The sequence below is a fragment of the Watersipora subatra genome, chromosome 6, assembly GCF_963576615.1.
Source record: "Watersipora subatra chromosome 6, tzWatSuba1.1, whole genome shotgun sequence".
NCBI classification, from domain to species: Eukaryota; Metazoa; Bryozoa; class Gymnolaemata; order Cheilostomatida; family Watersiporidae; genus Watersipora; species Watersipora subatra.
The window spans coordinates 21,056,832-21,071,984 of record NC_088713.1 but is presented as its reverse complement, the minus strand read 5'-3'; positions in this window follow the sequence as shown (position 1 = coordinate 21,071,984).

Sequence of the window (15,153 nt, the reverse complement as noted above, 5' to 3'; positions counted from 1 at the left end):
GTGAACCTGTCGACACCAAACAACTGCAATGTGAAGTTTGTTCCAAGTAAACCTTTCATAGTTTTTAACATTTGAGATGTGGTTCGCTGTTTAAGTGACCTGAATGCATGATTTTTCAAGACTAAAATTACGAAAAGTTGACTGCAGGTAACAAAACCACTAGAATCTGATGTGACAACATATTTAAGCACTTGTCACGGCCTAGAAATTCACTTACTGCATCACTAAAAGTTGGGCTGATGTACTTCCTCTGAAATCGTTGCTCCCCCTCAGATCGTGAGTCAGGAGTAGTCAGAATGCAGTTTCCTTCTCGTCTATATGCAGAGTTTTCTATAAAAATAAGAAAACAGGAAATGGTATAAGTGCAGACTGACTCAGCTGTCATACAAAACTTGCTTTATCAAAAAACCATTTAAACTCGGTAGCTGCTGTTTTTTTATTATGTGGGCACATCTATTATAAGTATTAGTCTTATATGCAGCTACATTGACGTGGTACAGCCAGTTCTGCAGTAGCATTGAGACTTTAAATTTAAAATTTCAAGCGTCTTCGTAGCAAAGGCATTTTTGGGAATCAAAAAGTTCTAGCCATGGTCAGAACTTTTGCCATATCACAATTAGTTTAGCCACATTTGTATCGTGACACCTTTATTATCTACTTTCATTTTGAAATAATAAATAAAATATACTCGTTTATTATTGTTTTATTTTAACTTACGACCTAATGTATCTCTTATGCTTTCTTTTAATTATATTTAAGATATTTCTCATTAGACAAGTGTATAGCGTTGTACCAAAGCTCCTAATAGTATCCCATGCACAATATCTACTCACGTTGCCAGCATGCTTTTTTATACCAGCTATAAATAAACAAGTGCCAATCAGCAATGTCTATCTATCTTTATGATATGCGAGAGCCCACTAAACAGTGAAATTAACAGTTTAAATTTTATACATAAGCCAATCTGTGAGAAGTCAAAATAGTGTCTCACGGAGATCATCTTGCGGTTTACTTTTAACAATATAATTCAAAGGGGTTCAATATGTATAATTACTCGCATATAAATACATATTGAATATTTATATTTTTTTGTTTGATGAAAAATTTGTATATACAGTATACTGTAAAACCTGTATTTGAACGCCACCTTCATTTTAAGGCCACATCTATTTGAACGCCACTATAGCAGAAGGGTTAAAAATAGAGCCACCCTTTATTTGAATGCCACTTGTATTTGAGTGACTCTAAAATTAATCTCGCTAATTAGTAATCAAAGCTACCCAACTAAGCATTTTGTACTAAAAGCCTGCTGGACTTTGAGTTTTGTAAGCAAATATTAAATGCATTGATCAAACACATAATAACTAATCAATAAACACATCTAGAACATGTGTACTGAGCCCACTACATTGTTGCCTTTGCATTCAATTGAAACGTTCCTTCAGCATAGTTGTGTGTTAGACTTTCTCTGAGTATTACAAGAACATACCTATAAACTTTGGCAGACATGTTGAGAAAGCACGCATCCACAGACGCTAATCGTTAAGTCGTTGTAGGGATGTAGGCTGACCAATGCTCTAAACTACTTTGAGGATAACCAAGAATTATTATTTTAGGTATTACGGCCTAATCAAGACTGAAATGTCTCTAGCAATGCTGGCATTACCAATAAAAGTTTATAGTAAATGACAAGGACTGTTACAATGACGATGTACATGTATCATTTGACTTTCAACAGTAAACATTTTATTACTTATAAGAAATCCCTGTGTTATTTTACATTAGATGTCTTGTATCATATTTCTTGTATTATAGTTGTACGCTGGTTGTTATTTTATCATTTGTAGTTTGTTAAATTATTTTGTATTATAATTGTATTATCATTGTTATTTTATCGTTTGTTATTTATTAAATTATTTTGTGTTAGAATTTTTAAGTTAGGTGTTATGTTATCATTCGTTGTTCATTAAATTAAAATTAACTTCCCTAAATCCTGAAAAGCTAGTTGAAATATTAAACGCCACCCTTTTATTGAACATCACATCTATTTAATTGCCTTTATAAAAAAAGGGCCAAAAATAGAATGCCTTGGCAGTCAAACAAAGGTTGTAAGGTATATAAAAAGTTTTCTACAGGTACAACAAATGTTACAAGCTCACACATTACAGTGATAATTTTTCCTTAACATGATAGGTTATAAATGAGAAAACGTTTTTACTCTATCAACCAATACCTTCTTTCATTCGATTGATGACATCATGGAGCAGGTAAATGCAGTCATCGATATTTTCTCCACAGCAATCCGAGATCTGTTGCAGGTCTAGCTGTATGTGAGCCTCAAGAAATGAAACTAAATCTTTCAGATTGCTGACTGGAGGGTTTACAAGTGGGATCATCTATGGAAAACAACATAGCTCAATTATTCATTTGTAATAGTGAAACCCAACATCAAATTTGTCATTGTAAAAGTGGATTGCTTTCAGGTGATGCATTATTTCTTGGTTTTGTTTGGTTTGTATAAGGTGACAACCGTTAGTCAAAAAATGAAACTCTTAGTTAACTCTTTACTCTTGCTTTCTAATCAAACATAATCATTGCGGCTATAAGAGCTACTAATAAGTTATATTTCAGTTATTAAGCATCAATACAAATAAAACCCATTCAGCCGAGTTTGGTAAATTTATTTTATTATTTGATGGTGTTATTTTATTAACATTTTAGTCAGAGCCTTAATTGTAATATAAAGTCTGATTGAAACAACTAATGCATAACTTATGCCTTTATTTGCCTATTTCATATCTGTTGATGAATGCTCAGAGTTAATAAATGGCTAAATTGTGACAGAATTATTTAGACTTATAAAAAACAATTGATTCATTCATCTATGTTCAGTTTAACCAATAAATATTATAACTGAGTGAGGTTAGCTGTAAGAACTGACCAATTAGCTACAAATTGACTGATACGCATTCACTGGTCTTAGAGCTTTAGATGGCTTCAATCATTGTTTATTGTAAATATATTTGTAAAATCATTATTAAATGAATATGATGCTTTTTAAAATATGCAAAAGAATAGGATTAGGCAAAGGTTTAATTTTTGCTCATAACTTCTCACTTTATGTATGCGCATACATACAAATTTATTTTACGCAATTCGAAAAATTGAGTGCGTTCATGTTGAATAGCTTTCCATAAAGAAAGATTAGAACGTTATCACGTGTACTCCTTGCACAAGCGTAATAGGCACTCTTTGTAGCCTCAAAATAGTAACTATACCAAGCCTATCTTAATAGCTCAAGTCAATAATTATAAATTGTAACACAATTTTATAAATAAATAAAAATATTTAAAAAAGGTCTAGTAAAGACTGAATTCTGTCGGGATCTTACGGGATTGGTATGCTGAGACATGCCTCTGATTACGTCATTTTTAGTTTTGATACTGTAAAAGTTAATGCCTTTCTCCAATCTACCAGGTGAAAAATGATGTGCCTTTTTGTGAAATCAGAAGTTTAAATTGTCACATTTAAAAACTGCTCATTTCAATTCAACATAATTAAACTTTTTTTAAATATTATAGAGTCAAAGCAGTTTTTGTGTTTGTACGCTAGCTGTTGTACATTCATTGGTTGAAATGTTATTAGTTTTTAAAGTTACTTTAATGTGGTAGTTATTATAACTTTAAACATGTTTACCTGCTGTTGGTTGACAAGCATGGATGCACACATGGTGATATGCGTTAGGCAGCAGAGCACGGCACAAGACAAATCTGTCAAATTTCTTTGAGGGAAAGATCTGCTACTCCTGTTCTTAGCATCACCAAGAATATGACCAGGTTTTGTTTTTAAGTCCTTGCTGCATGAGACAAACTGGTTCATGTAAATTGTCCTCACCAACAAGTAATGAAATAAAATGATAAATGACTAAAATGGCTTTTGGCAGTAATTACATAGAGTACTTTGATTGGAAGATCAGTGCTCAACTATCTCTTTAGGGTAAGCTTCAAATAAATTCTATAAAATTTGATGAACCATTATCAAGTGACACAGAACAACTAAACACATAGATTGAACAATCACAAAAGTAAAAAAAACAATGTGATATTTAAATATTGCTTACATATAATTTAGATATACTAGCATTTCTAAACGAATCCCCACATAAATCACAAAAACATCACAAATATTACCATGGCAGAGATAACCCACAATTATGTAATTTTCAGCAGACAATGGTGGCATTTATGTTAAGGAAATAATTTGATGACTGAATGATTTGAACTGCTAGATGACCTCATAAATGGTCAGTCTGTCAAACAATTGCGCAACCAGAATTTTAAATGTTTGAATAATAACAAAAAAGAAATTTTTGTGGAAAATATACACAAAATTATTGTTTGAAAGCATGAAAGAAATTATATTGCCAAAGTAGTATTTGAGTGAGAAATTATTAAATTTAATAACACAAACATTTTTGTAATTTTCTAGCACAGAAAAATTCTTTTTCACTTAAAGCAAAGAAAATCCTAGCAAATGCAGATTATCTTACTCTGTGAGAGGAGTGCTGTTGGGTGCAAGCATGTTGTACTCTATTCCACCAATTTGTGAATTACATCCCAGGCATTTTCGATCCCCTTTCACAGGCGTTCCACACTGAAAAGGTATTGTAGAAAACAAGTATACCAGAAATAGTTTATAAATGGATTCATGTGTCATATTCATAATTATTGAAATTGTTTTGCATTATCAACCATACAGATCTTAAATGTACTTACATCCCCAATTGTATATATCTCCCCACATTTGCATTCCACAATATGAAACACATGGCGTCATGAACATATTGAACATTATTTTGCTATAGAGCATAATTCTCAAGCAAAAGATTAAAGCAAATTAAATTTAGAAAAAAGCAACGCTTATTAAAAATAACTTATCTTACTGAATGCTTTTAATTGACCCATAAACTCCCGTTCAACTGAGTAGTGCTCTTTTAGCATCATTGCTATTACATTGTCTTCCATAGTTGGAAATAAATGATCCTACAACAAAAACAACCATATGTTACAATAAGTAGGACTCACAGATATCTGTTTGCAAATTTTAAAGAATTAGTTTTGTCCATGTGAGTAAATGCATCCACATCTAAAACTAAATAACTAGCACTGATATAAAACACTTTCTGCTTAACCAGTCATTGGCTGTTTAATTACTGCTTCAGCCTACATGTATTGTTAACAGTTCTTAAACATTATTAAATTCGTCAGAAAAATTCTTTCACCACCACAAAACACTACTTTTTGATTTCTAGACAATCACAAGAACTTACTGTACATCTGCGCATATAAACCGATTTTAGAAGACCAAATAAAGTTACCAAATGGTCTGGCTTATATTCGCGTAACTCTGATTGACAGAGTACTAAATGGCATCATGTTGGCCTAATTTTTAAAAAATTTAAAGGATTTTGATACATTTCTTATTGCTATTACTAAAAGTAAAACAACAGTATTAATGGTTATTGGTTACCAATATTATTAACTCTTTAGCTACCAAACATTTTCTTTTACCAAAATAATTAGGTATTCGCTAAAACCAAATGCTTGACATCAGCACATTTAAGTTGTCATAAAATTCAACAAAATGAATTAGCGTAAGGTTTTACATCATCTGATGCCATAAAAAGGCTACTACTGTGCTGCAGAATGAGTTTGGACACTTTTTTGTCCTCTTCATACAACCGGGGATCACATGTTGAGCCTTTTTCAAGTCAGACTAGTAACCACCTTAACCTTGACATACAAGCTTATGCGTTCTGTGACTGTGGACGTATGTCAATTTACTAGTGTCTTAAGGCACTATTTCCTAAACAAAGTTGCTAAGTAGAAACTAATCAATTGCCATATTATAAAAATCCACCTGAAAATATTGCGATGGAAAACATGTTTTAATTGTTGTAATTCAGCACTTTCAATTATAAAGTATTAAATACTTATTTAGTTGTTAAGAACTGTTATGTAACATCACTATGTACGCTACACAATTTCTTTTACCTTTGAGACATATGTTGTGGATAATGGCGGCCTGAGAAAGACTTGAAAGCAACACATTTGGCTCATTAATTGTTTGTGGCTTGACGTAATAGAAACTTTGAATTTAACTTCAATAAATTTAGCTTAATAAACACACACTTGAAGATAAGTTTCAGTATGTGATTTACTAAACTTACGTTAATTTTGTTGCCATATTTGTTAGTGTCTGTTTACAGATATACGCTTTGCCTCTCGAACTCAATAAATTTTGGGCAACCTTGTGAAAACATTTTTTGAACTGATTCAAAGAACAATACTGAGCAGTGCTGCTTTTAAAAGCGGCTTCACGCCAACTTGGCCATATTGTAAAATGGCTATCAAAAACTTGTTCATGTTCAAGGATTTTCTTAATATTTCAGTTAGATTCTCAGACTAACTATGGCTCAGTGAAAAACAGTTAATGCTTACAAGAATGATTTTGCTGATTTAACCAATGTGAAATTACATCATAAGCTACCTGGTAAACACAGGAGCTACAAATCAGTTGTCTAAATAGTTGATCTAGGTAAAATTTCAAATTATTAAATAGAATTTCTAACGGGCTATCTTTCTAATGACCTGCAGTGCTGCCTCCTTATAATTTTAATTTTAACCAGAGCCACAGTTATTCTTCTTAGAAACTTTTATTTGCAAACTGATATGTATATATATATATATATATATATATATATATATATATATATATATATATATATATATATATATATATACTAGATGCCTGGGAAATAACACAGTCTTTAAACAAAAGGTGTATTTATATTTAACACATACAACATTTCCGATTTTAAATTTTAAACTTTAATTCTTTTTGCAGTTCAAATGAATTAAGAAAATATAAATAAAACAACTGTATGTGTAAAAGCATTCAAACTTTTTCAATCAACTGTAATTTTAAGTTTCATATCATAAAAGTGTTTTGTTGAAATAAGTTAGAAAGAAAAATAAAACTGTAAAAGTGTTTAAATGCAAATGTGAAATCATTAGCAAGTAATGGCTAAACATAAGTCTGTTTTGATACGATTACAAGGAAAAATTACTTAGTATACGATTGCATGATTTTAGTTCGTTTCAATGTTAGCATCATAAGGCTAAATATTGTATAAAACCCATAGTAATTATCTAATGCATTCTCCTAACCAAATAGTAGCAAAAGGATTTGTTAAAGGTTGAGTTGAAACAAAATTTACATCGCAGTTATTAAACGGTTCACCTTGTTTTACTCCGCTGTGTTGTAGGTTTAAAATATGTGGAAATGTTATTACAAGCCTTAACAACCTTGAAGACGAAAAGTTAAAAAACGACCGTAAGTTGGAATCCCTTGATTTTGATAGAATTTGAAGTTAAGTGTTTAAATAATAACAATTCTTTATTTTAATATTTTAATTTAATATTTTAATTTTAATCCCTGATTTTATACTCATTACTCAACTCGACGTGGTTTTTAACACAGGATTTTTAACATTATTGTTTTAACACAGGATGTTATTACTTGAATTGAAAGGCCAATAAAATGCTCGATATAAAACGTCTCGTAGCACTAGTTTACGACAAACACTTCGGGTTCTACCGGAAAGCCCTTACCAAATATAGATGCTCACTACTTTAAAGTTTCGTTTTAGATTGGTCTAATCGTCTAGTAGTAATCTGATCATGTGACCCCTATTTCTGCTAAAAAAGCGCGAACAATTTTTGCAGCATTTATACAGGTGACCAACAGGCTCCTCATGGTTTTCAGAGCATGATATGCACCCCCTCGAGCTAAGGTCAAAAAATTAAACTGATTTTTAGGTTAGGTTTTGAGCTATCAGTGTTTAAAATGACAGCATTACGATGATAATGAAATAGACGCGTAAGGACAATAGACACGGTTTTATTGAATGCGTGAAGTATATTTGTGAAAATATTTTGGCAAATGAAGTTGCATGACAGTGTAAACAGAGGCGCATCGTGTTTAACTACATCACATTTATGCCGTTCTGAGAAGGATTCCAACCCAGGCATTTTCATGATCGCCGCAATTAACTGTTCGTTTTTGAGCTTTTAAAAGCATGTAATTACTTTTCCACATAGTTTGCACCTACAACACAGCAAAGTAAGACATGGTGAATCTTTTCATACCAAAGAAATGTAACGTGAATTTTGTTGCGAGTCAATCTTTAACCTTAGTAACTATAGGTACCTACAATAACTTTGGTACATTTTGTGGTTATGATCTACAAGAAAATGTAACATTGCGAAGTACCACGTGCAGATTTCTGACCTTGGAGACAGATGTGTAACATAAATGCTGAATCTGACCTAAATGAACTTAGCTAGCTAAAAACATACTTAAATGAAGTTTTAATATGTATTTTAGTAAACTTTAAACTTTTAACAAGCATTTTATCACTTATCTGTTTTCGAATCCTTTTTAACTATAGGGAAAAATGCTTAACTGAGAGCGAAACTTTTGCTACTTAATCGTAATTAGAACAAAAATTTTCAAATTTTAATTTTGAGAGCAAATATTGTTGATATTGTCAAAAACAAATTTGGCCTTGTATGGCAAGGATGAAAAAGCATCGTGTTTAATAGACCCAAACCGATAATATTTCATAACAAGGTCATCATAATCCGTGGGCGCATTGTATCCATTAATACATCATTCATCGTGTGCAATCGAGAATAAATAGTAACAAATAAAAATTATCTCTCTTATCACACAGTATATGATAAGAAAAATAGAATTCTAAGGGCTGGGCAGCTCAGCTCAGTTACAATCTTTGTGAGTTCAAATCCAACAGAGAGGGAGCTTCATTTTAAGATTTTAATAGCTATAGCTAGACAGACCAAATCACAGACTGACACTGAAATGTATGTACACAGATATATATTTATTACTAGATATTTATAAATATATACATTTATAACTAAATATGTACTAATGTATACATTTTTAGCTAGATATATATAAATATATGCATTTTTTTCTAGACATATATATATAAACATATACAATCATAACTAGATATGTATAAATGTATACATTTATAACTAGATATGTATAAAAATACACATATTGTTTTATTTTTCTATATATGTATAGAAAAATAAAATTATAACTAAATGTGTATAAACATACATTTAGAACTAGACATGTATAAATATATGTCTATGAATATATATATATATATATATATATAAAAGTTATATTGATACACATTAGTAAAAAGAGTGCTCAATGTTTAGAGTAAAAACAGAGCTGATATAAAACTATGTGTACTAAAAAAAACTACAAGTTTAATTAAAACATTTTATTACTTAAAGTTTCGTGCGGTAGGCTTGCACTCTTCAGATAAAATGTAGAAAAACAGACATAATTTAGCTATTATTTGACATTTTATCTGAAGAGTGCAAGCCTACCGCACGAAACTTTAAGTAATAAAATGTTTTAATTAAACTTGTAGTTTTTTTTAGTACACATAGTTTTATATATATATATATATATATACCTAGAAATATATACATATTTATCTACATACAATGTATATATATTTCTCAAAGTATGTCTGTGGATCTGTTATTCTTGCTATAGCTATAGCTATAACGCATGCTGATTATTTTACCAATGTGGCCATGCCTTACGATGCCCCTGCTTAAGAAATATTTTGCATCAGGTTCGATTACTATATCTGGGGTCAAGGCAAATTCTTCTCGCGCAAACAATTATGTTGTCTTCGTATTGTCATATTCAAAGTTTTGATGAATAGCTTCTGGTGGAACAGTGAACTTTTTATACACACACTTCTATCCAAGAATTGTTTCATTAATTGTTTCATTGTTAATTCTACGGAGTCAGGATTTTTATTTTGCTTTCTCGCATTGTATTAATTGTATCATTACCAAATCATCTTTTATTGTAATAATAGAGAAACAGACATAATTTAGCTATTATTTGCTAATTATTTCACATTTACATCTAAACATTTTTTATAGTTGTTTTATTTTTTTAAATTTATTTGACCTGCACGAAACATTTTCCTTATGATATGAAGTTTAAAGTCGTTTGAAAACCTTTACAGTTGTTTTAATTTTCTCTCTAAATTATTTTAATTACACAAAACACTTCACTCATGATATGTAGTTTGAAGGTTAGAATGGTAAGTGCTGTTATACGTAAAATACAAATCAATTTTCTGTTCAAAAACTGTTCTGTTTTTATTACCTGGGAAACGCCGGGTAGCACAGCTAGGAAATATATACTATATATTTCAGCTATACATATATATATAAATAAAATTGTTTCCTCATCCAGGTTAACCCATTTGGGTGGTAATTTCTGCTCTAACTCGGGTCTCCTACCAGAGACCTGAGAGTTTGAGCACTCAACCGTTTCAAGCAGTAGCCCATTTATCACTGCCTTGTCCTGATTCAGCTACAGGCAATGCAGAGCTTGTTTGGTCAGGCGACTTTCAAGCCGGCACGGCTTTGATTATTGCACTCTTTATAGAGGTTGTAGACAATATACAGGCAAGGGTCTTGTCTAAAGACCTGCCAAAAGGGTGCAGTTGTTGGGGTTTGAACCTAAGACCTAATGATCACTGTCCCAATACCTTACCAACTGCACCATCTGACCCGTATATATATATATAAATATAGTCAGCCATTCTGGACGGTCACCTTGTTCTATTAGGCATTCCATCTGCTTAGCCATTCTAGTGTGAAGTGATGTCAATTTCTTTAACCAGAAGGCTCGAATCATGTCATGGCCTGGTGCTGCCCAGTTCTTCATACGCTGCACTCTGCACTTGATGTCCTCTTTGCTGATGGTGAGTCCTTGCTGAGCCACAGTGTGTTGATGGTTCTCTTTAAGCCTCTTCAGCCAATTTGCAGTGGTGTTATGAGTAGTCTCTTTCTCCCAGATGTCCTTCCAGAACTTTGAAGTGCTGCATCGGGGAAGCTCAAACATTGGCCTCTGCAGTTTACCTTTGAACTGGGAATACACTCTAGATGGATTATTGATGAACAGTTTGTTCATTCTCTTGTTATCCCGTTCTTTGTTGTACCGCTTCAGTCATGCCGAGAGTGCTACTAGCTGCTGTTTGGCAGAATCTAGAGCTTCTATCGTGGCTTCCTTTTTTGGACGCTCCAAACTGTGGTTAGATCTCTCACAGAGCCTACTAACTTTCTTGCGCAAGTCCTTGATCTTATTTTGTAGCCTCAGCTGCCAGGATGGAATGGCTTGAAGCCTTGTTGGCATTGGCTTAATATCCATCTCCTCCAAGATGACGGTTGCTGTGGTTATATATATATAACGGTTGCATATATATATATATATATATATATATATATATATATATATATATATATCTATAAATAATTATAAATCAATAAATAGAAAATTTTTTATATGTATCTCTGTTTCATGAGATCAGTAAACACTTTTGCTCAGACGGACTGTATAATAGTATGCTGAGAATATGAACTGCAAAAAACCGGCTGCTCATTGACTTGAAGTCAATTGCATATTCTAGTTTTCAATTTATACCCAACAATAATATAACTCTGTCAGTAAATCAGTGATTGACTACACACCTGAGCAACCCAACTAATTAGTTGAATTAACTTATAACTGAACTCTGACTATATTATGACTCTTGTAACTCAACTTTGTTATACATAAATGCTAAGCCTCTGATCCAGTTCAGAGGAAATCACATGTAAGCTCAATAAAGGATCTGAAAGTGGCTTAACCTGAGCATTCTCTGGGTGATCTATAATCTCAAATAGTGGGTACAGGTCATAAGCTTGAGAGCAGAAAAAGAGGCTTGTAAACAAGTGAATGGCAAGCATAGACAGGTGAATCCCCTTTGCTTGACTGACAGCCATCTCAGGCGGTAAAAGGTTTTGGTCCAGAAGTATCTCTAAAAACTTCTAAAAACAAAAAAGACGTCCTCAGACTGTTCAACTCTTGCACAGCAATCACAGAGGCCCATATACAGTTTTTCATTGTACAGCTAATCTAGTCAGCTAACAACGACATGTCTTGAATATATCTGGAGAAATCTAATTTATGTGCAATTCATGAGCTTTACATTGTAAACTACATATACATGCATGATCCAACAACTTTTCAAATAACCCTGTATTGAATCTCAACATTTTTGGCCCTAAGTATTTTTTGCTTGCATAATTGAACTTGGAACTTGTAGTCAAGATTCAAAAAAATTGTGCAGTTTGGGGGCACCATCATGAGTTAGTTATGACTGACATATTCTTATATTGACATATTCATACTGACGTATGTATAGTAAAAAATAACTAAAGGTAAACACAACTAAAGGTTTGTTGACTTTGCCAATTGCTATAAGGTTTACTATGGTGAACTGTTTATAGAGGAGAGCGGGGCACACTGAGACAAAATCAGCTTTTCTTTTACTTCAAGTGAGCCAATATAAACTTTCGCTATTTTTTTGCTCTAAAAAGGTGGCATACTTTGCACACTTCTACACAAAACAACCAGCGCAACACTGTATTTTTTTTGCAGAATTAATATGAATTTTATATATTAAATTTTTCCCTAGTGTGCACTGGCTTTTGGGTGGATTGGGACTCTACTATGTTGTTACCTGTCTGCTTTTGGTCTGACAAGAGAGAGTTTTTAGCAACTTCTCTGAAACCATGTTGGAAACTGGCACTTCATCAGCATGTGAACGGGTTACTCGTGTGAAGATTGCTTGAAGGACAGTTGTATCATCTCCTTTGTATGTCTAACAAAACATTCATAGGTAGGCCTATATAATTTACTTGATATTTATCCAAAATTATGTGATAGCATCTCTTTACTACTGTAATTACCTTTGAACTAGGTCTTCTATATGTATTAAGAAATTTTCACAAAATGAAATTATAAGTATTAAATAAACAAATGAATAAAATACATTTATGATGAAGATTGTTTGCAGGACAGTTGTATCAACTTCCTTGTATCTCTAACAATGCATTTGTAGTATAGTTATATAATTTGCTTGCCACTTGTCCAAAATTATATGAGAGCACCACTACCACTCTTTAATTCATTATTTTTGACCTAGGTTTTCCATATGTATTCAGAAGTAGGCTTACTCGCAAAATGACAATATCAGTGTTACAAAAAAATGAATAAAATAAAGTTTTTAATAAAAAATATATGAATACCCATAAAACACTATGGTGAACTTTAATATACTTTCCGACTTACCAATTCCAGCATACAAGTTGACCTGGCATGTACTGTAAATCCAGACTTATAGTTTGCTTAAAAAATCTTGCTTTTGACAAGTACCTGCCATATAAATCGACCCCACTTCTTTGGCTCAAATTGCATGATTGCTAATAGCTCAATCAAAATCTGTGATGTGTTGCTGAATAAAGCACATTAAAAATGCCATCAAAAAAATGCCCACATTTCTTGTATCGTCGGCAATACGACAAAAAAAGGATGAGAGAAAACAGTGCCATCAAAAATCGCAGAGCGCGAAAAACATCACAAAGGCTCTCCTCGCCAATAAAACAAAACTGCCACTTCTGATATTATGTATTTAACAGAAAATCTATGCTGCAAGACAAATGGAGGTTAGTTGATAAATAAAATAGAATACCAAAGTGTGGGCTTGTAGGAAGATACTACAAAAAAAACATTGAATTAAAAAAAAAACAAGTTATTCCAGGAGAGAATTTTACCGATGACCATTTGAATGGTTAAAATTAGACTTTATACTTGACTCATTTCATGTTGAGTAAGATTCTTAGTATTATACTATTTTATAAATAAAACCTTATATGTAATCTCATGTCATTTTACTCAGCAATAGCTTTTTAAAGCTAAATTTTACTAGTGTTCAAGTCATGAAAAATTTGAAAGTCGAGGATAAACTTTTAAGCGTAATGTGTTGTGTCAAATTTTTGACTTATACTCTAGAGTTCATGGTGGGTGGTAATATTCTGAAACTACAAAAGCTAAGTAATGCTTCAATTTTTGGTCAAACAAAGCTTGAATATTTTGAGCACTACTGATATAACTAGAAATGATTTGTTAAATGTTGTTGTATCTGAGAAGACAGGACATGCCTAATTTTTTGTTATCAAGTGTTACGCATATCACCTGAGAGAATGTGTTTACAGCTAATTCCAGTCCATTGTCATCCGCGGCGATGATGTCACCAATGAACAGCAACGCTTGCTTATATCGATCTCCTCCATACAGGCGGAACACATCAGGAACAGCAAAGAAAGACAAAGCTTCCTGTACATCATGAGGAACCAGAAACTTGTCAGTGGTATTACAAAGGTCTTTGATATAGCCGCTGCCTTTGAGACTATATATTTGACGAATGACAAAATACCTACAATACCAAGTTAACTGAGTAAGAAAGCTTTAAATCAACTATGTGCTTTAGTACCACATTATAAAGTAAGCTTGTATATTCCTACTACTTTGTATTTCTGTTTTGAGTACAACATTGTGATAACTGATAGCATCTTCAGCATAAAAATGGTTGGACTCAAGATCTAAAACATGTCTGCTGTTGAGTTACGACGTTAACACACAGCATGGTTTGTAATCTGATAAAAAGAAAAGTTTGTTGGTGATAATCTATACGATGTTAAAACTCAAGATGATTATTAAATAGAAACTGGATTATAAAAAACGATGCCAGAATACTATGAAGGTTGATCGCCCATGTGACAAACAAAAGAAAGAAATCGATGTTGAACGTGGTGATTAGAGTGGAGGCAAAGTGATTTGAAGCAAACAAAAAACCATTGACAGAAATTGTTCATTTGAGTTCATGATAGCAGCACAATGACTGGTTTACTGTGCATAGTAATTAGGGCATAGCTTTTAGAAGAAGCTAAACAAGCAAATAAGCTTTTTTACTGTTTCACATTCCAAAAAACAAAAATCTTGGTAGCAAAAAACTATTAAGCATTAGACTGCAGCAGGTAGAAAAGACATAAACATGTTCTACACTGAAAAAAGATAGGTTTGTAACCGACAATTAAAATTAGTACAAGTTTGAAATATGATTGTAGTACAAGT